This window comes from Nyctereutes procyonoides, unplaced genomic scaffold (genome assembly GCF_905146905.1).
Source record: "Nyctereutes procyonoides isolate TBG_1078 unplaced genomic scaffold, NYPRO_anot_genome, whole genome shotgun sequence".
Classification (NCBI taxonomy): Eukaryota; Metazoa; Chordata; class Mammalia; order Carnivora; family Canidae; genus Nyctereutes; species Nyctereutes procyonoides.
The window spans coordinates 44513692-44539718 of record NW_026575133.1 but is presented as its reverse complement, the minus strand read 5'-3'; the positions used below and the strand labels follow the sequence as shown (position 1 = coordinate 44539718).

The window sequence follows — 26027 nt, the reverse complement described above, 5'->3', positions numbered from 1 at the left end:
GCATAATGTTTGGCAAGTGTCACTGGTCCTTTCAATTTTGTTTTTATTTTTAGTAGCATCGTGCTAGGGACAAAGGAAACCAGAGTGACTTAACAGTGTTAAGTCTAAGAACATACAATATTTGTATTTTCTCTGACTTATTTTAGCATAATCTCCTAGATTCCACTTTGAAGGCTATTATAATTTCTGTTGACTAAAGTTCTTGGAAGTAGTTTTTAGTGACTTGTACCTCTAATTTATGATGTATGTTTCTCTTTTCTTGAGAGCTTTTACAATCTAGTCTCTTAGCAACTTTCAAATATATAATACAGTATTATGAACCATAGTCACCATGTTGTACATGACATCCTCAAGGCTTGTTTATTAGTTTGTACCTTTTGACAAACTTCACCCATGTGGCCCATCCCCCAACACTCTGCCTCTGGCAACCACTGATCTGGGAGTTCAGAGAGGGTTTTTTTTTTTCTTTCTGTTTTTACTTTTTAGGTTCCACAAATGAGTGAGAACATACAGTATTTGTTACTTCTCTGTCTGACTTAGCATAATGTCCTCAAGGCCCATCCAGGTTGTTGCAGATGTTAAGATTTCCTTCTTTTATATAGCTGAGCAATATTCCATTCTATTTATACACTTCATTGTTTTGATCCATTCATCCGTTGATGGGCACTTAGGTTGTTTCCATATCTTGACTATTGGAAATAATGTTGCAATGAATATGCGGGCACATACCTCTTTTCCAGTTAGTGTTTTCATTTTCTTTGGGAAATACCCAGAAGTGGAACTGCTGAATCATATGGTAGTTCTATTTTCATTTTTTTTTGAGGAAACTCCATACTACATAGTGGCTGCACCAGTTTGGAATTTGACCAAAAGTTGTATTACTTCTTTAGTGATTTTGCTTTGTGCAGCCAAGAATGAGAAAGGCAAAATTGGAAGCCTAATCTTCCTTCCCTCATATTTGAAAGTATATCTATACCTCCTTCCCCCAGAAAAAAAGTTGATGGCCTTCATTAAGTAAAATGAGGGTAGCATATAGGGAAAGCAAAATGGATCTCACTTATTAGCAAATATATTCTGGATTCATAGTGGATGTAAAATATATGGGCAGATTTTTCTCCAGAAGAGAAAACAAAATAGACCCTCAGACTAATGGACTAAAAAATCTGGATGGAAAACAATTGAGGGAAAATCATCAAACACCAACTCAATTGCTACTGAAATACTAAAAACTATTTTTAAAAGGCTTTACTATGTTAAAGTGCTGTAATGCATATTAAAATTATTGTTAAAAGATAAAGCACAATATAAAGCCAGTGATACCTGAACCTAGAGCAGGAGAATGGATGAGAATCTTCTGGAGTCATTTTTGTAATAATAACAACAGTGGTCACTCCACTTGGATCACCCATACAAGCAACCCTCCCACCACCTGTTTCTGAGCAGCAGCAGTCCTGATCTGAAAAGGAGGAAGGTAAGTCACACTGAAGTGAAATAATCTATCAACAACATCACATGTTAGTGATTCTGGCTCCATTACCCTCCATACTTAATAAACAATGATGGGGGAAGAACATCAGATGAATCAGTAGGAAGGTTGGGACTGAGAATTACCCCTCAGATCATCTGTGGATACCTAACACCCAAGACAAAAAATAAAAGGAAAACAAAAGAAAACTTTCAGTGCAGATTTTGAAAGGGGAATATTCAGAGATGGTGAAGCCAAGGAGAGCTTGGATTAGAGAAACCTGGGACAAAATTGAGCTATTTATGAAACCAAGAAGAATAAGCTGACATTGTCTCTTCTCTCTGATTGTTTGATGGCTTAAGGGATGGAGGTAAGACTATTTTGTTGTATCATTCAAAAGAGAGAGCCAGTGTTTGGTCATGGAGATCATTCCCTACTTCACTGACTTATTTAGCTGTAGGAAGCCCCTCAGTCAGAAAAGGTTCCTCTAATTTTTTTCCTACTTTCCTCTAATATTAAAGTTTCCAGTAGCATTTTTTTTGAGAGACAGAGAGAGAAAGAGCACATGTGCCTTAGCTGGGGGGAAGGACAGGGGGAGAGGGAGAAGGAATCTCAACCAGCCTCCACTCCCAGCGTGGAGCCCGAGGTGGGACTCGATCTCACTACCCTGAGATCATGACCTGAGTGGAAATCAAGAGTCAGACCAGTAGCTTAACCATCCAGTAGCACTTTTTTTATTATTGAAGTATAGTTGACACACAATGTTATATTAGTTTCAGATGAACAACATAGTGATTCAACAATTCTATACATTAGTCAGTGCTCATCATGAGAAGTGTCGTCACCATCTGTCACCATACAACACTATCACAATATTATTTACTATACTCCTTATGCTCTACTTTTCATCTTATGACTTATTTTATAACTAGAAGTTTATACTTCTTCCAGTAATGTTTTTTAAGCTACATTTTAAAAATAATGTTACATTTTTAAATGTTTGGATACCTAAGATTATAAAATAAGTGATAATACCCTCACTTTATTTTCATCTGGAGTATTGTAGGGTGTAAGTGAAGTACTTGTGGGGTCTGGAGTCAGAGAGCCTGAATATATATTCTGATTCCAGCTCTTAATTGTTGGGCAAGTGATCCCAGCATGCTGCCTTCGTTTCTTCAGCTAGAGGTGGTGATATTAATAATTCTTGTTTTGAGGATTGGGACTATCTGGCACATTACAAGCATGAAAAATATTTCCCATTATTATTATAATCATTAACTTAATGGTCATCTTAAAAAACTGTATTTGATATATGAACATATTTCTCAGGAAGGAATATAGCATTATTTACTCAGAAGTGATAGTTGAAATATAACTCACTTTAACGTATAATAGGTATCCTGGGGAGAAATCTAACTCAAATTTTCTTTTTTTTCTAACTCAAATTTTTATCAATTAATATGTAAGAGCCCTAGGAGCATTGTCCTTTTAAAAAAGATTTTTGTCTCTAACAGAGTTGCTGAGATGTGAAACTATCATCAATATAAATGATTATGGTCTAATCCATCTTCATAGATTCAGATTTAGGATAGGGTTTTAGGAAAGTGAATCGTCCTCATAAAAATGAAATATCTTTTTTAGCAACGTGTATGTAAAACTGCAGGGGCTCATGATTTAGCATAATGCCTAATTTAGAGACAAAATAAATGCTTTTTGAATGAAACAGTGCTTTTTAGACATGCAACTTTTACATTGCCATTTAAAAACACATCAATAATCTATTAAATCACAAGCAGATTACATTCTGTTTTTCCACTGCTGCTGTTATTCTTCAAACAGCTTACCTTGTTGTTTCTCCAAAGGGGAAAAATTTGTAGCAAAAAGAAAAAGCAATCACGATATTTAAAGACAAATCCCTTCTTAAACGCAATTGTAAACTGACTCAAAATATCTATAATCTCTTTAGTCATCTTACCAAGATTATTTTATTTTTTGTTCAGTTCAACTTTACTCTTATCTTGAGTAGGATGGTTTTGGCTGAAGAAGTAAAATAAACAGTTAAAGTCAGTCACAAAGTTGGTTATTTAGGGGCAAGATGACCCAAGGATGCAGAGCTTGGAGGCTTTCCTCTGTGTCATCCTTGCTGGCTTGTCCTGAGTGTGTCCTTCCACGTTGCAAGATGGCTGACATGTTTTCTTGGTTTAAGATCTTGTCATCTCTCTAATCTCATCAAATCCAGAAGAGAACTTCTCACTTCCCTTTCTATTTCCATTTACCCTAACATCTTAGCAGTTGTATCCCTACCACTGATGGCAATGATCTCATTTTTCACTCTTTATTTTCTCTCTGTGTCCACCAAATCATAAACATTTTCCTAAATTAAAAAACAAACCCTAGCTATCCAGTCTTATTGCCATTTTAATCTGTAATCTATAATCTCACTACCTCTGTACTAGATATCGAGACAATCTTCTGCTTAATTATCCTGGCTTCCTTTTGCTCTATCAGATGATTGATTTCTAAAGTAAATAGGAAAAAACAAAACCAAGAACAAAACCTTTCCAAATAGTTGCATATTTTATGGTTTCCAGGACTTTTGCCTAACTCAGATCATTTAATAAAGAGGAATGATGAAGGAATTAATAGAGCCTGAATTTAGAGTCGGTAACACATAATCCAGGAGAGGGAGAGTGGCTTCCCCAGGATCATTCAGCCAGTGGGTAGCCAGACATGAATTCAAACATAGAAAGGCTGTGTTCTTCATCTAGCCTAAAGAGGCCTTAAATAATGATGTGCTGCCTGAGTTTTTCAACACAGCTGCTGTGTGTTTTATGTACTAGCATGGATTTTTTTTTTAATTGTCTAGATTTCCTTTGAATCTCCTGAATAACTTTTAACAAATAAACATGAAGTGTGGTGCTTTTCTTCCAATTAATAAAAGTTTGAATCTGAACCTTTATTATGCATGCAATTATTTAGTGACGGGATCCCAATTCCTTGTGGCCTGGTAATCCTAAATTCCTACTTCTAGCAATTATATTGCAACACAGTACAAATGTCTATTCCAAACATTACAGATACTAATTGAAAATTAAAAACAAAAGCTTTGGGAATTAGAAAAGTGCAAGTGCTCAGATTCTTAGTATTCTTACCTGGAGAGTAGAAAAGTAGATGCAGTAATGACCTAGGAGGTCTGCTTAGTAATAGGTTGGCCTGTGTGAACCTGTAAGAGCAAGTTGTTCATTTTCATTTGGAAGTTTCTGCACTGGACAACAACAGCCAGAGTAAGACCAGGTCCCCACTCATTCTTATTGTGGAACCCATTTTACAAATGCAGGTTGTTGAAATTGTGCCAAGACAATGAAAACAAAGGTGAGGTCACAAGCATGTAAAATAGGGCTGCTCTTCTCTTAAAACATGTATTTGTTTAATTGCTTAGTAAAATTATCTAATCTCAACATAAAATTATCTATCTAGTAACAACGTAATGATATATATATATATATATATATATATATATATATATATATATATAAAACAAAGTATTTGAAAAATACTGAAGGGTTTAGAAAACTCAGAGCAAAATAAACCACAAAAGCCAAAGTAAAACATACTCCTTATGTTAAGTAAATTGGGTTAATTTTGTTTAATGAAATCAATGTTTTATTAAATGAAGATGATTAATGGATCATACTACATGGTTTTTTTTTTCTGATTCATTTAACTGCATTTCTGACTCTGGATATTTCTTTAATGGTCATTTATTACAAAGAATTTAATTTTTAAATGCAGTTTGTATCCTAGGTAGTAATTTTTGACTTACTTATACAATAACCCAGTGGAAGATCATGATTCACATTTATTTCTTTCCTCTCCCTCATATTAATTTTTTTTATTTATTTATGATAGTCACAGAGAGAGAGAGAGAGAGGCAGAGACATAGGCAGAGGGAGAAGCAGGCTCCATGCACCGGGAGCCTGACGTGGGATTCGATCCCGGGTCTCCAGGATCGCGCCCTGGGCCAAAGGCAGGCGCCAAACCGCTGCGCCACCCAGGGATCCCCTCTCCCTCATATTAGAATGAGTTTATCATTCTTAAATATGGGACAGGTCCACCTGTTGGTTAAAGGGAGTAGAGATTTTACCACAGCAAATTGTCCTCTCCACAGCTGTACTCATTCTGGTGAAATCCTGGATCCCAACTAGGTCAGATTATGGTTGGCCATGAATTCATTCACCTCTGCTATTGGCAAGCTCCATCTTTTATGATTTTTTTAAATTTAAAAATCGATGTTGATATTCCTCAAAAAGTTAAATATAAAATTACCGTATGACCCAGCAATTGCACCTCTAAGTAAATGTCCTCCCCAAAATGAAAAATGGTACTTAAGCCTATGTACCCTCATGTTCATGGTAGCACTATTTATTTTTTTTATTATTATTTATTTATGATAGTCACAGAGAGAGAGAGAGAGAGAGAGAGAGAGAGAGAGAGAGAGACAGAGAGAGAGGCAGAGGGAGAAGCAGGCTCCATGCCCCGGGAGCCCGACGTGGGATTCGATCCTGGGTCTCCAGGATCGCGCCCTGGGCCAAAGGCAGGAGCTAAACCGCTGCGCCACCCAGGGATCCCCCACGGTAGCACTATTTAGTATTCAATAACTCAAATGTCTACCAGTGGGGTGCTTGGATAAGCAAGCTGTGATATATCTTTACAATGGAGCATTATTCAGCCATAAAAAATGAATAAAGTACTGATATATGCTATCATGTAGGTACACCTACAATTTAAAACATTATGCTTATGTAAAAGAACCCAGACATGAAAGTCGTATATTGGGTAATCCCATTTATATTAAATACCAAGAATATGTAAATCCATAGAGACAGTGTATATTGCTAGTTGCCAGAGATTGGGTGAGTAAAGAGAAATGGGGAGTAGTCACTCAATGGATGCAGAGTTTTATTTTGGGGTGATAAACATGATTTGGAATTAGAGGTGGTGATTGTACAACGCTGTAAATCTACTAAATGGTAATGGATTGTTCACATTAAGATGGCTAATTTTGAGTTATGTGTATTTTACCTCAATAAAAACTTATCAAATGCTCAATCTGTTTTCACAATCTTTTGCAACTGGTAAGTGGTCAGTTTTCTTGGTTTTCCCAGCATAATATACTTGGTTCCTTGTATTTAGAGATATATTATTTAAAGGGAATCAAACATTGACCTCATGAGGAAAAAGATATAAACCATAAAGATATTTGTATTAATTCTTTAGAAAAATTCAGAGTTGGACTATACCTTTTAACAACTGTTTATTGTCTCTAAGACACCATGCTAGTTACAAACAACTTGATTAGCTTTTTTGGTAGGAAAGGAGGTTATGGAAGTTTGTAAATTTATTTTTTTTTTTAGAGCTAAGAGTATATTTTGAAGGAGTACAATTATATGTGAAATAAAAAAATGAAACCTGAAGGATGAAGTCATGACAGGAAAAATACTTTCTTATTATACCAAAATCTGGCTCAGAAAGGGGGGGATCCAGTTGGTATTTGATGCTTTTCAAATGACAAGACTCAGAAGCCTTTAAAATGTTTTCTCATAACAATTCATGGTTTGATACTTTCTGACTTTGGGGTGGTGATATGAGAGTAGTCTATGCTTGGGAATGCTACTTTTAGGAGTACCCTGCTTTCCTAGGGTGAACCTAGAGGGATTTTATAGGCTTCTGAGGACAATTAATTATGATCTCTGGAAGACTCCACCAGGGAGTTGGTATCACTTTGAGTCTTTTACCTCTTTTCCTTACCTTCCTCCACTTTCTTCCCCTTCCCTGAAGGACCCCAGTTTTTATAAGAAATTTCAAGAATGGATATTGGCTTAATACATTGAGAAGAACTGATAAAGGGGTGTGCATATTTCTGTGTGTATATTTCACAGGGCTCCTTGAATTCTGCACATAAAGGCAAAACCATCAATTTCTCTCTACTCAATTTCTTCTTGAGTTCAGAATTTCAGTTTGCATTACCTGGAGGTTAAAAATGAGTTTATGGGAATGCAAGAGCTGGAAATCCCAGAAAAGTTGTCTGGAAGCTTAAGTACAATGAAGACTAGGGTTGTTATTCATTCTACCTTTTGGGAAATGTTGGATGCATCTCTTTGGACAGAGTTGGCTTTGCTACTATTTTCTTGGGATGGTAAATATTTCTGTTTAAGATTTTATTTACTTATTTGAGACAGAACGAGATAGAGTGGAAGAAGGTACACAGTGGGGGAAGGAGAGGGAGAGGGAAAGAGTCTCAAGCAGACTTCCAAGCCTAGTGGGGGCCCCAATGTGGGCTCCATCCCATGACTCTGAGATCACAACCTGAGCCAAAACCACGTTAGAAACTCAACCCGCTGAGCCACCCAGGTGCTCCAAGACTGTGAGATCTTAATGAAGTAATTCTCTCACTAATGAAAGTAGAAAATGTTGCTGTTTTAAAAGTGCATAAGCTTGCATGCCTTTATTATCTTACCTCAGCAGGTGGCAGTGTTTATCTTTTGGCAGATGAATTGTTGCTTCAAACAAACAGTATAAAGAGTAAACTTTTTAATTCTATGTCCTTTAAAAATCCAGGTTATGTGGGGATATATAACAATGCTCAGATTTTGCTATGGTTTAAACTTAGGACCATCTTGGCATATCTGGGGCAAATGACAGATTTCATTACTCTTGATGCAGCATAGAGACATGTTTCTATCTATGAGGACTCAGACCAGTAAGGTGAATGAGAAATAGTTCTTTTTTTTCTCTATAGATCCCTCTGTGGGAAACCAGTCTTAATTATTTTAAAACAACACAATCTAGCGAAGAATCCAACATTCAGTTGTGTCTTTTTAAATGGTAATACCTGATCAGAGTATAACATGGATTCTTTTTATGTTCTAATAAAGTTTGTCATGATTTCATTGGGTTGAGAGTTTAGAAATTGTGAATACTTTGAATTTGAGTTACTTTAAAATAACCATAAATCAAGTGTCAAACTCATTTATGTGGGGTTATCAGAGACAAAAGTAGGCCTAAGACTAAATTAACCAAGGCTTCTTATTCATAAATTTGTGGCAAGGAAAGCCATCTATCACTTCCATTCCAGTAGGAGTTTAAAGTTGCAAAGGAAAGTCAGTTTCATAGAGTTAAAAAGATGAAATACTGAGTCTGTGACAAGTGTTCTATAAAAATGTGTGCTTTGGAAATGAGGCGACTTTCTAATTGGTCCTCAGATATCTGTTCTTGGTTGGCTGCAAGGGCGCAAAAAGCTTGAGGACATTTCAAAAGAAGGATTGCTCAGTGTTGTGTGGGAAGAGGTTTGTTTTCTGTTTTTTTTTTTTTTTTTTTCCCCTGTGGTGGCTATTTCCTGGAATAAATGGGAGGCAGTAGTGCTTTGTTAACATCAAACTGTCATAATATCCCTTATTTGGTGAGGTGGTTGCCACGACAGACAGTTTCTCACGAAGGAAAATATTTTGGAAATTAGAAACATGGGTTCGGGAATCAGAATGCCTGTTTTAATCTCCTGTTCAACCACTTCTTGGATGTGGGACTTTGAAAATTCAAACACCCCTTGGCTCCATTTTCTCATCTATAAAATAGGACTAATAATACTATGGGAGGAGTTTGTGAGGATTAAGTAAGTTAACTGATACATAATGAGGTTGACATATCATAGACATTCAATTAAGGGGTAGATAATATTATTTGTAGTTGCTGCCTCAATGATTTAGACTTAAAGGATTTAAGAATTGAGGGCATCTGGGTGATTCAGTGAGTAATGTGTCTTCCTTCGGCTCAGGTCATGATCCCAGGGTCCTGGATGGAGCCCCACATCGGGCTCCCTGCTCAGTGAGGAGTCTGCTTCTCCCTCTCCCTCTGCCCCCTCCCTGCTTGTTCTCTCTCTCCTCTCTCTCTTAAATAAATAAAATCTTTAAAAAATAAAGTATTTAAGAATTGAACAAGAATTTCCACACTTAAGGCAAATTTTCTTAATAATTTATTATGGTTTGAGGCATCCCTGCAACAGACAAAACCCTTCCAATTCCCCTTATCCTAAGAAATTAATAGGGAACAGAATAAATTCAGCTTAATAAACATGCTGTGTCCATGAATCAGCCCAGTTTTTCTGTATTTTTCCCCTATTTCAAAACTGTGTACTTCTATGTAAAGCCTTGTCCAGCCTGCATAGCTATGGAAATCACTGCTGAAGCACAGCGCAAATGCCATTAATTAAGTGGCGTTGCAAAATTCTTGAAACCCTCCTCTCAGTACTTGAGATGTTCTTATTAGGAAAATTAGAAGGAATTTATCAATTACTTCTCAAAATTATCTTAAAGGTGAAAACAGTCCCCCGGGCGTTCTGAGGTGCCCATTACAATTTTACTGACTTATAGATATTAGAGGGATTAACAAAAGCCCCCAAATTTGGATTTTAATAATTTATACTGTCAAAGAAGCCAGTGGCCCTTCAATACGAGTGACCACAGACATGCTTCCTGTTGTCATTTCCAGTATGTTCCCAGTAACATTTTGGGTTTGGACTTACGATAAATGTGCAATAATACCCTTGGATCTTTTGTGATGTGGTGCCTAGGTTAGTATTTTTCAACTTCTGAAACATTTTGTTAATTGCAAGTATTTCTTGGACAAATTCTCATCTTTAATTACAGAAATAGCAATTCGAGGAGGAATGCCTGAATTTCTGTTCAATTTAGATGTGGTTTCTCCCTGTTTTCCTGGAGGAGTGTGTATTCCTGTAGTGGACGATGACGCTGGGTGTTTTTCCCCAGACAGGAAAAGACTTGTTTTCTAGGTGTGCCTCAGGCAAAAGAGCATGTACAATTATTTTCCAAGCTAGAAAATCTCCAATGGAAAGTAGAGTAGCTGTTAGAGTTATTAACTCTTGAGCTATTACCATGAATAATCAATTTGGTCGAGTCATATGAAATTGCCAATTTCGACAAATTTTGTTCTCCAGAAAGTAATTTCATATTGTTCACCCTAATATATTGCTGTATATGTGCAAGGTGAGGGATTTTATATCCATGTTTGCTCTCAGAAAGGTCCTTGATGGTGGCCTGAAACCCATTACTGCAGCCTGCTGACCTCCTCCTACAGAGGGCAAAGGACAGAAGGCAGGATTCCAAAAACTGGTGATGATACCTTGACCTACATGATCACGGAAGACAACCTCCACTTAACATGGTGTGTGGCAAAGAGTGTGCACTTTGGGATGAGACAGTGTTCACCTCATCATTCTACTATTCTGGATAAGTCATTTAACCTTCCTGGGTTTGTTTCCTTATCCATAAAATGGACATATAGCTATAGATTGAAGTGAGATACTACACATGAAGAAAAATCAGCTCAAAAGCTGTGGTATGGCTGGCAGTCAGTAAGTGTCCTTGACCTTGCATTGCTCCATTGAGAATGAGCCATTGCAAAGTTGGAATCAGTGCTGATGGGGGTGCTGATAGGAAAGACAATCTTGCATGAACTGCCCTCGTGGTTGAGAGCAAGGGCAGCCTCTCTGCCTTTCTGAAGGCCGGAGCCCTCCCTTCCAGAATGTGCTTCTCTAAGCCACTCAGATTTTACTGACTCCCTTGGGAAAAGCAGGTGGCCTATATTTAGAATAGCCTCAGCTGCTTTCTTATGCATTTGAGTTTATGCTTGCAAGTATTAATCACAAAAAAACTTTTTAAGCATTGGCTAAATGTAAACATTTTGTTTCAGACAATTTTATAAATATCTATAGGGTCTTTCAGATTTGGTTTGAACAGGAGGATAGAAATAGAAGAATATAAATATATATATCTGAAAAGAAGCCTCTCTTGAGGGAAGTTAGTTGCTGCAAAATATACATTATAACCTATATAGATAATTTATTAGTAATGAATCATGTTAGCAGGTCTCACCTTCAATTTTGAACAGTCTAATGAGGTGATGTCATGTCAGGCATTCATATAGTTCATTCAAATCTCCCATTCTCACATTCTAAGGTGTCTGTGAGCTGGTCCTAATCTACATTTCTAGCCTAATCTTTAAGAGGTGATTATGTTAAGGTCTTTGAGATGGTTCCAAATCCAATTTGACTAGTGTCCAAAGGATAAATTTGTACCCACAAAGAGACAACAGGAATGCACATGCACAGAGTAAAGACCATGTGAAGAGATAGCGAGCAGATAGCCAAGCCAAGAAGAGGAGCCCAGCAAGAAACTAAACATCTCAACAGCTTGACCTTGGAATTCTAGACTCTAGAACTTTGAGAAATGCATTTCTGTGTCTTAAGCCACCTAGTTTGTGGTGTTCTGTTTTGGTAGCCTGAGCTGACTAATACAGCAGATAACTAGTCCACTCATCAGGTCTCAAAAATGGACCAGGCTTTCCTCTGTCTGTGACTTTACTTACACCACTTGGCTACTATGAAAGAACACCATAGACTGGGGGTGGGGGTAGGAGTTATAAACACCAGAAATTTATTTCTCACAGCGTTAGAGGCTGGAAAAGCCAAGATCAAGGCACCAACACATGCAGTGTCTGGCGAGAGCCTACTTCTTCATTCATAGATGGCCATTTTCTTGCCATGTCCTCATGTGGTGATGGGATGGGGAGCTCTCTGGGGTCTTTTTCATAAGGGCATATACTCCCATTCATGAGGGTTCCACCTTCATGACCTAGTTACCTCCCAAAGGTGCCACCTTCTAATACCATCACATTGGGGGTTAGTTTTCAACACATGACTTTTGGGGGAAGGGGACACTTATCTACCCTAAAACTCCTTTTCTTGTATCTCTAGCTAGGAAACACCTCCCCCTTCCACCCTCGGTTCCATGTTTTATACTTTACCCCAGATATAATTTCTTCCTTGAGCTCTTCTCTGACCCCTGTCACCCATGCTTACCCCTCCAATGTAGAAAATGTCTCTCTCCCAAATTCCATTTTTGTATGCCTATTTTATAATTTTGAATTACATTATTCTTGAAAATAAAGACTAGATTTCCAGGACTGGGGTTGAAGATGAAAAAAGATGGAAGGGGCCATTGGGTCATCAGAGGTAACAGAGGCTTGTTTTTAGAATGAACGAAGCTTATGCCTGATTTTAGACTGAGAAACTTGTTTTAGTGGCAAAAAGATGGTTGAAGGATTAGAAGGAAATTGAAACTTGGTGGAGCCAAGTATTAAAGGAGACAGAAGAGGTGGTCAAAGAACAGACAGAAGGAGAGGTTGACATTGAAAGAAAAACAACCCATGTTCTGAGACTGGAGGGGGTGATGTGGGGCAGAAATTAGTTTTGCTGATTTTGTGGTTTGCTATTTCTAAAATCATGAAGAGCATGAGCTCCAGAGACAGATTCCTCAGTGCCTTCATCCATCATGCTGGATCTGTGACCCGGATGAGCTTTTACATTCCATTCAGTCTTAGTGTTTCTATGTCCACAGCGGGCAAAATGGTCACTGTTATCAAAAGATTAAATGGGTAATGCGTGTAAAGTACTTAGCACAAAACCTAACAACCATGATACCAGTAATTCCTATTTCAGTGCCTTCCTGCCAAAGAACAGATTAGGTCAATTGCTCCTTGGAGGGATAATGCACCCCCTGGGGAATCAAGGAGCCTCTTAGAAAAGGAATTCTAGAGAAGATTTATTACAGGGTTTGGGATTCTGTTAGGTTCTTTGGGGGAGTGTTAGGGACCTTGCTCTTTGCTCTAAATTAGATGCTGTAAGGAAGTGGGGGTAATGCTATGAATGGGTATAGTTATCACTTTTATATAATTGGTAAATTTTATGTAATTGGTGAGGGAAAGGAACTACTCCTACTAGCAGGAAAGTGGGCTGTTTGGTCATTTTTGTGCTTGGCTGTGTTCAGACTTACAGTGGAGTAGTTTTGTTATATTGATGTCAAAGCAGTAGCAACTGGAAGCCTCACCTGATAAATGCCTGATGACTTTGTATAGGGAGGTCTGCTGAGAATGAGGTCCTTAAACACTGAGGGATGTTGGCCTTTTTTTTTTTTTAATTATTTTTTTGATGGTCACTGAAGAAAATTAGAAAGGCTGACGCACAGCACCAGAGTCAGAACTACAGAGGTGTGTAGCCATCTGTACTGGGATTATGCAATTATCTCCCAAAGTGTTTAGCTGCACAGCAAAGGTGTGGAGAAGGCACCTCCTATAAGAGGTTCTGGCCTGAGGTTTCCAGAAAGACCAGGACAAAAGGACTGAAGTCAAAGTTGACAGTGGCAGTGAGCACAGGTCTGTTGATTTGCTATGAGATATGGCCCATGCAGTGAACAGACACAGCTATGGGAGGACTAACCACCAGAACAAGTCTTTTAGAAAACCGTCCCTGTAGAAGCTCTTCTGGGTAATGAGGAGATCTTTAACTAGAAAGAGTCCAGGGCCTTGGAAGTGAGAAGGTCAGGGGTAAAATTGGAAAGTCTGTATTGCAAAGTGAACCATCCAGGTAGACCAGAGTGTCCTTGGGCCACTTTCGTTTGCCAGTCTGTCTGTCTCTTTTAAGACAGGAATTCAGGTGAAGTGACAAGTATTCCAGCCTCTGTCCTCAATGACCCTCACCTTTCCCTCCTCCGACAGGTGACATTCTCTCATTTTCCATTTTTAGAAGATGTTCCACTTGGAGTGAAGAGGATACCCTTTGGCCCTGCCTCAGTGTTGCAGTTTGCCACGTGCCCTTTTCCCAGTGTTTCAGAGATTTTTACGATGAGTATTTCATTTTTCCCTCCTCTCTCCAGGGCTCAGGCATAACTCCATGGAGGAGAGGTGAGGTCAGAGAAAGACCAAGTAAGCACAGATCCACAGTTTTTACAAAACTCTGTCTCCTCTATCAGGGATGAATTGCCTTTGGAACAAAGCTCTTAGAAGGCCTCTCATGACCTCAGGAGCATGATCATTGCTGCTCATGCTGGGCCCACCACCAACAGACATAGTCTTCTCTTCACCCCCAGCTTCTCCAGGACTTGGGTGTGATAGAGGGCTCTAACATGAATGACTGACACACTGCTTAGATGAGTGAACTAATGCTGATATGGCCTGTTACTTTAGCATTGATTTTCAACAGATGCTTTATGGGATATTAGCTGTTATTTAGGGGTTTCTTTTTTTAAAAAATGACTTTATTTATTTATTCATGAGAGGCACAGAGAGAGGTAGAGACATAGGCAGAAGAAGAAGCAGGCTCTTTGTGTGGAGCATAGTGTCAGACTCGATCCCAGGACCCCAAGATCATGCCCTGAGCCAAAGGCAGATGATCAACCACTGAGTCACCCAGGTGCCCCTCTTTAGGGGTTTCTTAAAGGCATCCACACGAGTGAGTGAGAACCCTGTCCTTCCCATCTTTCTTCACCAGAGGAGCTTCACTTTTTTCTTCTTCCTAATTTTAGCCTGCAAATAAAATTCATTCAGAGAACAGTTTTTGAATCTTGAAGAGAGAGACAGAGAGCCACGGCTTGTTAAGGGATTAGAGTTATGCACTTTTAAAACATATTTATTTGACACAGAGTGAGAGAGAGAACAAGCATAAGCAGGGGGAGGGGCAGAGGGAGAGAGAGAGAAGCAGACTCCCAGCTGAGCAGAGATCCTGAAGTGGCGTTCGATCCCAGGACCTTGGGATCATGACCTGAGCCGAAGCAGATGCTTAGCCACTGAGCCACCCAGGTGCCTTTAGAGTTCTGCATTTAGTCCTGCAAAATCTGGGTGTGCTTGATTCTTCCCAATTCATTATCTGTTTGCTCACATAAATTCTTTGTCTAGTCTAGCTTATATAATATGTCTGCATCTGCCATTTCTGGTCTCTATACTTTGCTTCCTGAATTTCCATCCTGCCACCTCAGCTTCTTCCCTGATCACCATGGGTGGACGTGCTTTCTCCTTATGCAGAATTCCATAGCAGTTGTCGTCCATCATGACCCACTCTTTATGTTGCATGCTTTACTTCCTCAACCAGATGGTTCATTCATTCACTTACTCACTTGCTAAGTGTTTGTTGGTGCCTTCTAGGGACCATGCATGTTGCTAGGTACTGGGATTCATAATGAATAACACCGATACCTCTGCCTTGAAGGTTGGGGTGTATTAATATTCAGTCAGGGAAACAGAATTGGTAGGAGATCTATATTAAGAGATTTAATGCAAGGCTCAGATGATTTAGGGGCTCACAGGAAAAGTCTGAAAGCCTCAGGGCAGGCCATCAGGATGAGCTCGGTGAAATTCTCAGGTGCAAGCTGAAGGGGCTGTTCATGGGTAGACTTGAGAAGCCTCGGTTCTGCTCTTAAGATTTTTTAACTCATTGGATCAGGCCCATTCAGATGACTTCACATTCCTTACTTAAGGTTAGCTGATTTTGACTTTATTTTTTAAAAATTTATTTACTTATTTTAGAGAGAGAGAGCAGGGAAAGGGGTAGAGGGAGAGGGAGAAGGAGAGAAGCAGACTCCCCATGGGAGCATGGAGCCCAACTCCAGGCTTGATCTCAGGACTCTGAGGTCATGACCTGAGCTGAAATCAAGAGTCAGACACTTAAGTGACTGAGCCACCACCCAGGAGCCCCTGATTATGGACTTTAATCATCTCTATGAATTACCTTTACAGCGCCTTGCATAGCAAGTGTTTGATTGAATAACGGGGGACTGTTGACACATAAAACTGACCATCACAGGGAAAAACATTAGATAAATTATGTAAATATATCACAATAAGTTTCAGGAAGGAGAAAAGGATTTCTATTTTCTTTTGTTTAGCTGGAAGTTTAGAGTTAAATTTAATGTTCACTTTTAAAACTTAACTTATAAGACTGTATCCCAGGAGCTTGATACAACTATCAAATTCACTGAATCTTAAACTAGAAATCTTGATAAAAGATACTAATGCCTGAACCATAATCTGGGCTAATGAAATTGAAATCTCTGGAGGTTAGGGCTCTGGCACTGGCATTTTGGAAAAATTCTCCCACGTAATTCTAACACATAGCCAGAGCAAAGAACAGCTGCTTTAAGGAACTTGAATTTCCTAGTTGTCTTGTTTCATACATGTTTTGATATTGATAAAATTTTCATTACCCTTGGAAGTAAATACCTCTATAAGTTAGAACTAGTTATTTTAGTTAAAGAATTAGTGCTTACTGAAGCCACTGAAATAAAGACTTGAAGTTACCTTCCTGGATTATGGACCTGTCACAGGCAAGGGCCATGTGTTAGTTAGCCATCTTGGGATAGATAAGGTCAAGCTGCAATTAAATAAAAAAAAAAACTTCACAATTCTCAGGAGTTTAATAAATAGAAATTTATTTCTCACTTATGCAAAGTCTGCTATCGGTCTAGGCAAATGTCCAGGGCAGCCATTCTCTCTGAATGGCTTATTAATAGGATCTAGTTAATTTGGTTTAGTATCTCTCTGCATTTAGCTCAATAACTGGCAAATAGTAAGAGCTTATTAGATATTCAGGGAATTCACATACATCTTTTTCTTCTCTTTCAGAGAGATTGTGTGTGATTCTGTGTGTGTGTGTGTGTGTGTGTGTGTGTGTGTGTGTGTAGTGGATCTACTTTTCCAAATCTCCAGGCAGATGCTTCTCAGCTCATTAGCTCTGCAGGTTTAAGCTTCTCAGATTCATGGTGCCTGGGAGTGGAAGGACAGAGCCCTATCGCTGTGAGACCTGTGTGATCCCAACTGCAGTGACAGGATTGGTAAAGAGAAGCTCCCTATGATACCACAGACACCCAAATACCCACTGACCCTCATCTCTTCAGACTTTCTCTTTTAGACCAAATAAAAAGGCAAAGAAGCCTTCCAGAAAGTCCCCCATTAAAAAGTCTACTTGTTTGGGGGGGGGTGCCTGAGGCCTGGCTCTCACTGTAAGGCAGATCAATAGCACTGCTGGCCTTGCCTCCGGTTCCTGGCAGCTTCCTGCACGGGGGCCTACAGGTGGGGACCAGAGTGGGACCAGGCATGAGCCATCTGAGCACAGCCTTGACAGCCCAGAGAGGGGCTAGAGGAGTAAGGATGGGGCCAGGATTGAGATTGGGCCTTGTGTGAACTCTTAACCCCAACCTTCTCACTTTGGAGGAGCCCTGAGAAACAACTCTGGCTAGATCGAACTGCACAAGATCCAGGCAGCTCAGAATATCTCCAAGACAATCGCTACATTGCAGAACCATATCTATCTCACTGATGACAACCTTGTCCTGAACCTACAGGATGAAAGTTTTACTCGGGGCAGTGACAACCTCATTAAGGGTAAGAAATGAGCCTGGTGACCAGGAACGCCACTCCAGAGAAGAAGTTGATCTGTTTCTCCCCTGATTTTTGAGGAGCCAGCTTGGGGTGTAGCATACCCCCATCCCACCCCCAGTATCATGCGATGGTCCCTTCTACATCTGTCCTCCCAACCCTTCATGGGTGAACAGAGCCTGACCAAAATTCTGGGGGAATGATTTTGCTCCTCCCTGTGTTGGCCAGAGGTGTTGGGACAGTGTGATTTCTGAGTGAGTGATTTCCTACAGTGTTGGTTCTTCTCTCCAGGTTGGGTGCAAGAACCACCATCCTCGGAATTCTTAATAAATTTTTATTACTTATACTAAAAAATAAAAAGTCTATTTGCAATGAACCTGGTGAGGTTCTGTGGAGAATCAGTAATGTAGTCCCAGGATTACTTCCCTGGTCTGATATGTACCACTGGGCAGCACTGTCACCACACATTCCAGATCTGAAGATCAGAAGCTTGCTTATAAAAGAGGACGGGCTTCCCTATGGTCAGGGCCTCTCAAGAATCTTACCAGTGACCCGCAAGCTTCTGCATTTCCCAGGGCTTCCTATGTGAGATGTAGCTACCTCGTCAGAGAGGTTTACTAATAGGCTTCCAGAGGGTGAACAATCTGTGAACCTCTCTCCAGGACAGATGAGAATGAGAACATTTCTATAACAGAGTGGCATTGCGGCAGACACATCTTTATCCAGATGTTACATTTTCATTGGAAATAGTTGATTTATATTTAGATCTCATAAAATTTCCAGTTGAAAAGTTTAGACTCACATATCTAAATTGTCCCAACCACATTTAAAAGTTGCTCAATAACTAAATTGAATACCGAGTAATCATTTTCCTTTATAAAGTTGCACCCACATTGATAGACGTGGTTTATCTTTATTGGAAGAATTGATTTGGCTTTGAGGCAAAAGCATCTGTTTCAAAATTACATTTGTCCAAGTTAAATAAATTCATTAATTCTGCTAACAACTCTGTATTGTTAGCGTCAAATTAATAAGTAAAATCAAAACTTCACTTTATCAAGACACACTGCCCACATTCCAAATACTCAATAGCCATAAATGACTACCACTTACCACATTGGAAAGTGTAGGTATTGAAGCTATCATCTCTGAATAATGCAATCAGATGGACTTACAACAGTTATTCTGTAGCCAAATCAAGGCAGTGGCCAAAGCCAAGGTGGTTAACAGCATTTACTTTGTCTGACTTGGAAATCTTGCATTTTATGGGTAGACTGACTAGTTTGTCTTGAGCCATGGAGCTGCCTCCATGGAAGTCTGGGGGCTTGCACCTATCACCCAATGTCTTTTGTGTGAGGGAAACTTAAATATTTGTTTAACAATTGTCAAGTTCATCCACTGCTTATTTGAATCTTCACTTGTTTCACCTTGAGAGAATTTTTTTTAACATCTACTCAAAGAAAAGGAGATTGAAGTACTCATTAACTCTTTCAATTTGCTGCATGAACTTGATACTCTTTTTACATAAATTTGGTGTTGACATTTCTAAAATGGTACCACCTAAAAGCAAATTAAGACAAGACCAATGAAGCATTCTAGGCAATATTTGAAATTGGGCCTCCTGACTTTGTTTTTTGGCCTAGTTCATGTTTTTTTTTTTAATTTTATTTTTTTATCTTTTTATTTAATTCATTTGGAAGTTATGTCAAAGAGGAGCTTATTGTGAATTCAAAGGAATTTTCAGCTTGAGGCACCTTGTTTTTTTAGATATCTGGTTTGACAAATGTACGGTTTTGATTTTTAAATATGATGTTAATACTTAACTCTATCAAAAAACACAATGACAAATGTGTTGCCACGTGGAAACTGCCCTAAGTTACTTTAGCAATCTCTTTTGATAAATCTTCAGCCACTTGTGTATATTATTAAAAGATGAACCAATAGTAAAGATGTAATTTTAACTGGGCTAAAGTCTTTAGCTCTAAAATAAGGAAGACGGATGAATAACAGGAATTTTAGATATTTAATAAGTAAAATCAAAACTTGGTCATACAGCTTGGTATGACCAATGAGCCATCACAGAGCTCTAGAAGATTGTTCTTTTGTGCTTGGGTCTTCTGATGAAAGTCTCCAGTTTGAAGCAATCAATCCATGGACTATTGTTTATGCTTCTGCCATAATTCTGCAGGGGCCATTTTGTATCAAGAGCTAGCATTTCCTCATAGGGAATATCCAAATCATATATGCTCATCCACCCACCCACACACACTTCATGTAATTATAAAATTGCACATGATCAAAGAAAGATATCATTAACCACAATAAAAGAGAAGAAAAAGAGGTACAAAGAACGTCTAGCCTTTGTGTATTGTAGTTTTTGATATACAAGAGTGCTTTTCCGGGGACCTTGTACTTAGCTTTGGTGTTCCCAGGATGCCCGAGTACAGTGATGCTTAGGTGTTTACTTAACAGCAAAAGTGGTGTCCAAATGAAATCCATCAGGCAGCCAAGTTCATCATCAAAGGTTAAACTTCTTACAGGGCCCTTAGAGGATATTTTATGTGGGATTGTGAAAGTTAACACTTCCATACTCCTTTTGTTTGAGCCTAACAATCTTCAGATTTTCTCTTGGTGTTCATATTGAGATCTGAACCAAGAGGCATATATAAACCATTCACAAATTCTATTTATTGCCAGAAGAAGGATGCTCAAATGGCAACTCTAACATATTTTTCCTTTTTGCAGGAATAATTGATGAGAGTAGAAACATCTACAGAGCAGGTTTCTTCATAAGGGCCACCCCTTCTTTTCCATGAAAGAAAATATATTTGCAGGGGTGCCTGATGGCTCAGCAGATTGTCTGACTCTCAATTTCTGCTCAGGTCATGCTCTCAGGCTCGAGAGATGGAGCTCCTTGTGAGGCTCTGAGCTCACCAGGAGTCTGCTTGAGATGCTCTCCCTCTCCCCTCCCCCTGCTCATGTTCAGTCTCACTCTTTCTCTCTCAAATAAATAAATCTTAAACAAAAAGTTTAAAAAATATATTTGCAGACCAGGAATGACAAGGGGTTTGAGGGGCTGGAAGATCCCCCACCTTTGCCAAAAGACCTATTAACTAAACACAAATGGTCTATAATGTCAGTGTGCTTTTGCCTTAAGATTTTTTTTTCCTACTAAATTGCACTTTCTATATGGAAATGCTGGAGCAGTCAATGTTTGCATGCTCAATTGAATATCTGTTATAAAATATGTATTTTCCTAAGCCCAGCTGAGTATGTTATAAAATATATTTTTTTCATTAACAATTTCCAGTATAAAAAAAGTATTCTTTGAATTCAGAGTTTTGCTGAGAACATTTTGAGAGAGGTTAATTTGCAAGTGTACTTTTCAGTATTTAAAGTAGATTCTTTGTGACTTTAAACTTACCATATTGATGCTTAATAATTATTTCCAAGAATGCTGGACAAGCATCAGCATGTGGTACCGTTGAGATAAGTAAATGCACTATTGTTCTAGGAAGATCAGCGTTGTGAATTATGTTTCCACAAGTAATTATTAATAAATATGTCTGAACTGGTCAGAGTGAGAATAGAGGGGAAAATTATATTTATATTTTGGCATTTATGTCTTCTCTAAATAATAAAACTTTTTGATCAATTGTGCTTGCCACATTTGTATTAAAAGAATCCAAGAATGGCCTACTTTGAGGATATAGAAGAATGATTTTTTCCCTTGGTTATTAAATACGAATAAAATTTATTAGCTAATTATCCGAAGTCTGTTTCCTTTAACTTTGGAATGGTGTGACAAAATAAATCATGGCTCCCAGCCTGGTGCATCAGTTTTCTGAAAAAGAAGTGAAGAGAAGAGGACTTACATTTCCATGGCTTTGAATTCTTTTTTTAAAGATTTTATTTATTTACTCATGAGAGACAGAGAGAGAGGCAGAGACATAGGCAGAGGGAGAAGCAGGTTCCCGGGGCAGGTGTTGGGGGGGGGGGGAACCTGGTGCATGACTTGATTCCAGGACCTGGGGATCACAACCTGAGCCAAAGGCAGATGCTCAACCACTGAGCCACCCAGGTGCCCCATGGCTTTGGATTGTTATGCATTAATGATGTTGATTTTTTTAGAGCATCTGTTGTCCAAATATTCCAGCTCTTATTTCATCAAAAGCCTAAGTGGATAAAGCTGTGCTTGGGATTTAGATGTATTTTAAGTTGTTGCTGAGGGAAAGGAAAAGTAAGGATATTTATATTTATCATTAAAGACCTAATATATGCCAGTAATTTGTAATAGTTATCACTTTTAAGCTTCACAAACTTTCTGGAATTTAAGAAGCTAAGTAACTAACCCAAAGTGACCCCACCAGTGATGATAGAGTGTGAATTTGAGCCCTAAAAGGTCTTCTTAAAAATCTTGCACTTTTCAATGCACTATATACCTCCATTAATTAAGAATTACCCCTTATTTGGATATTTAATGTGTATTGGTCTCTAGATGCTAAAATGTGTGTATGTGTGTGTGTGTGCCCTGGAAGTGTTTCTTGCCAGTTGAGTTTACTTGAGGTATTTTGCTCTGGACTGCCTTGAACATGTCCTTGAACTTGAGGGGGATTACCCACTCTACAAATCTGCCTATTTAGCACCAGTTACTGAGGATTGGTCTCAGGTTGGTTTTCGGAGCTTTAAAGCTGCAAGTCCTGATAATGATAAATAGTCTTCTACTTATACTCCTATGTCTTACATAGTTTCCTAAGAAAACCATTCCTTCACCTTTCATCTGCAGACCCATCACACACAGGGCTTAGATACTTGATCACCGGATGTAGTGTAGGAGGCAGACATCATACTATTCTCTGTCATCATTCCCAGGTTAACTCATAAACCTCTCCCTCCCTGCAAATCATCTCTGCTGAAATCAGGTACCACTGCATCAGGTACTCTCGGATGTGCCTCAATCTCTCTAGTAGCTCGATGTCTAACATATTATCAAGGAAAGGTTCAAGTATGTTTGGTTTGGAGTAGTATATTGGTTAGAAATTACACTTGGAATGTATCTATTGTGAATTTTCATCTTCCCAACTCCCACTCAATATGCCTACCCAACTTTATACATGTTACTCCAAGTTTAGCATATCCATCACCTGAGATCCTGTAAAAATGCAGAATTTTCGTCCTTACCCTAGACCTATTGAATAAGAATCTGTATTCCTGTTGACAGTCCCACCATGTAACAAGATACCAGCTGATGTGTATGTATCATAAAGTTTGAGAAGCTCTGATCTCCATTAGTCTACTATTTCCTGAATTTATACTTTAGGTAATAGTAAGCAATGCAGTTTGAATCAAACCTCCAATGATGAAACAACTAAAAAAACTGGGTAAAATACAAAATGAGCTTAGGATGGTGTAGACTGAAAGATATCTTAGGCATCTGCTTGCAGAAGCAAAAACAAAAATCCTCCCCAGAAGAAGCTTTCATTATCATAGGCCTAAAATTATTTATACAAATACTTTTCAAATAGAATATTTGTCATGTTATTGAAGATACCAGATGCACAAGAACCAAGAAGACATGAGTGAAATCCAGCAGAACAATAAGCAACAACTATAGATCCTATGTGACATTAGATTTTGGAATCATCAGACACAAATCAAAAAACAACTATACCTATTATGCATAAGGCAATATTTGTTTTTTAAATAGAACTTGGAGGGGCAGCCTGGGTGGTTCAGTGGTTTAGCAGTGCCTTTAGCCCGGGATCAAGTCCCAGGTCAGGCTCCCTGCACGGAGCCTGCTTCTCCCTCTGCCTTGTCTCTGTCTCTCTCTCTCTATCTCTCTGTTTCTCATGAATAAGCCAATAAAATCTTTAAAAAAAGAACTTGGAAAAATCTGTATGGAACAGGAAATTATAAAAAGTGACATAAGAGATTTTAAAAACCCCAGAACTCCTACAACAAAAACAGGAAGTAAAATGTAAACACAATGAATGGGTTTAACAGAAGACTTAGGTGAAGAGAGAATTTTTAAACTGGAAGATATGTCAGAAGAAATAATCTAGCATGAAGAGACACCAGAAGAGACACCAGAAACATAAGACATAGTATAAAGGTCTAACATGTTTAATGGGATAGGAAGATAGGGAAAGAAAGGAGAGATTGAATGGTACAGAAACAGGATGCCTGAGAGTTTTCCAGAGCTCTTTAATACAATAATCATGGATTTATGAAGTTTATATTATTTTCTTAATTTTTTAAACTTTTTATTTATTTATTCATGAGGGACATGGAGAGAGAGAGGCAGAGACATAGGCAGAGCTCCCCCATAGGGAGCCTGGTGTGGGACTCGATCCCAGGACCCCAGTATCACGACCTGAGCCAAATGCAGATGCTCAACCACTGAGCCACCCAGGTGCCCCTCAAGGAGTTTATTAAATCCTAAATATAATAAAAACAATGGTATACTTAGACATACACTAGTTAAAACACATCAAAGAAAAACCTTAAGTTAATCCTTGAAGGGATAAAGGTAAATTTTCCTGTGACTATGCCATATAACAAAACCACTCAGTAGCACATAGCAGTTTTATTATGTTGAAAGAATTCTATGGGTTAGGAATTTAGATAATACAGGGACGGCTTGTCTCTGCTTCATGATGTGTGGTGCCTGGGTTGGATGACTTGAAGCCCAGACTCCCTGGGACTGTCAGCAGGAATGTCTACACTTGTTCTCTCTAGTAAGGTAATTTCAGGCTAGTCTGATTTTCTTTTTATATGGCAGCTGGATTCCCACATAGTGAGTAGTCAAGAGCAGAAACAGAATAGCATTTAATTATGTAGCCTTAGAAATCACAAAACATCACTTCTACCAAACATTGTTGTATGAAAATGTCAGAACCCACTCAGATACAAGTGCAGATAACATAGACACTGCTCAGTTGGAGGAGTGTCAAATAACTTGTGGCCACTTTAAAAAAAGTTACCTAAAACTATAAAAAGCTGGATATAAGCTGAGGGCAAGTCTTCTTAGAGGCATGAATTTTTGCAATAACTTAATCAAGTTTGTTTGATATTATTTTTATGATGTATTGTTGGGCATCTATTGTAATAGACTTACAGGCTTCTGGTTTCTAGAGGAGAGATGCCAGGCTTAAGCACATTTAATTCCAAAGAGATACCAAGAGAAATCTTTAAAAAGATATTTAATTAATTTCTTGTATGCTAAACTACATTATTAATCAAACTGCTTAAAATGATAGAATTATCTTTCGAATATTTAGAAAGGAATAAGTTTTGGTTTTAAGAAACCTCAATTAAATTATTGAAGAAACCACACATAATACCACAAATACTTAGTGAACAAATTAGAAAAATGAAAAAATAAAAATAGATGTAAAAACAAGCTTATTTATCCTGACAGATCTATTTCATTAGACCAAGTTTACTGACTTAAACCCTTGCTTCACTCTCTAGGCTTAGTCATATGTCCAACCCTAAATCAACCACTGTGGCCAAGGAAGTAGAAAGTGGTGACTGGATTGTCTTAGGTTGTGTGCAAACCTCTGGAGTCTGGGAAGGTATTAGTTTACCATTAATCAAGCAGATACAAAGATGATTACCTTAAGATACAAGGATGGAATTTGGGAGTCATTGGGGTGGGACAAATAGATACTGGAAGAGCCACTATTAAGTGTCCATGATAGGTGAACATATATTCCAGGAAGAGAAAACAGCTTATACAAAGTTCTTCAAGGTCATGGGTCATTTGTGGGGTCATAACAAGAAACTTGTGGATGGAGTAAATAACATCTAGTCTCTGTCCACTAAATCACAAGGACCAGACTATAATTATGTCTCACTGAGAGGTGATTACACAATTGTTTCACTATCAGCACTCATTTCAAAATATAGAGACCTATAGTCTTATGGAGCTGAGACAATAGGACTAGGAAAATATAGAGAATCAGGGAATATGAATGCAGTAGTATTACATAAAATTTCCCTTTAAAAAATCTTATGTTCTCCAAGATCCTAGCAATGTTTCTTCAAGCTGAGTTGACTATCCTCAATTACAGGCTCTATTCATGGGTCCACGAACTTGACACTTGAGAACTTCCCCTGAGAATCACCTGTCAAATATGCTTTGACTAGATGAAAACTAGATTTATAAATACTCTAGCCTGTTCTAACTCTACCTCTGCAGACTTGTATGTCATTTTTCAAGCAGGCATCAATTGGGGTGGCCTTTCCAAAATATAGTCAAGGATTCAGGAATCATATTAAC

At 38.5% G+C, this 26027-nt stretch overlaps 1 long non-coding RNA gene and 1 other non-coding gene across 3 annotated transcripts in view; one reads left to right on the top strand and one right to left on the bottom strand.

Annotated features, from left to right (window-relative positions):
- LOC129493674 (uncharacterized) overlaps positions 1 to 26027 on the bottom strand; it is a 73811-nt gene that overhangs the window by 37929 nt on the left and 9855 nt on the right. For both annotated transcript variants that reach the window (XR_008661186.1, XR_008661187.1), the window contains exon 2: positions 4618 to 4688. This is a non-coding gene — a long non-coding RNA (uncharacterized LOC129493674). The remainder of the gene's footprint in view (positions 1 to 4617; positions 4689 to 26027) is intronic.
- Positions 17245 to 17477, top strand: LOC129493989 (small nucleolar RNA U89). The gene has a single exon (XR_008661262.1). It is a non-coding gene; the product is annotated as a small nucleolar RNA U89 (small nucleolar RNA).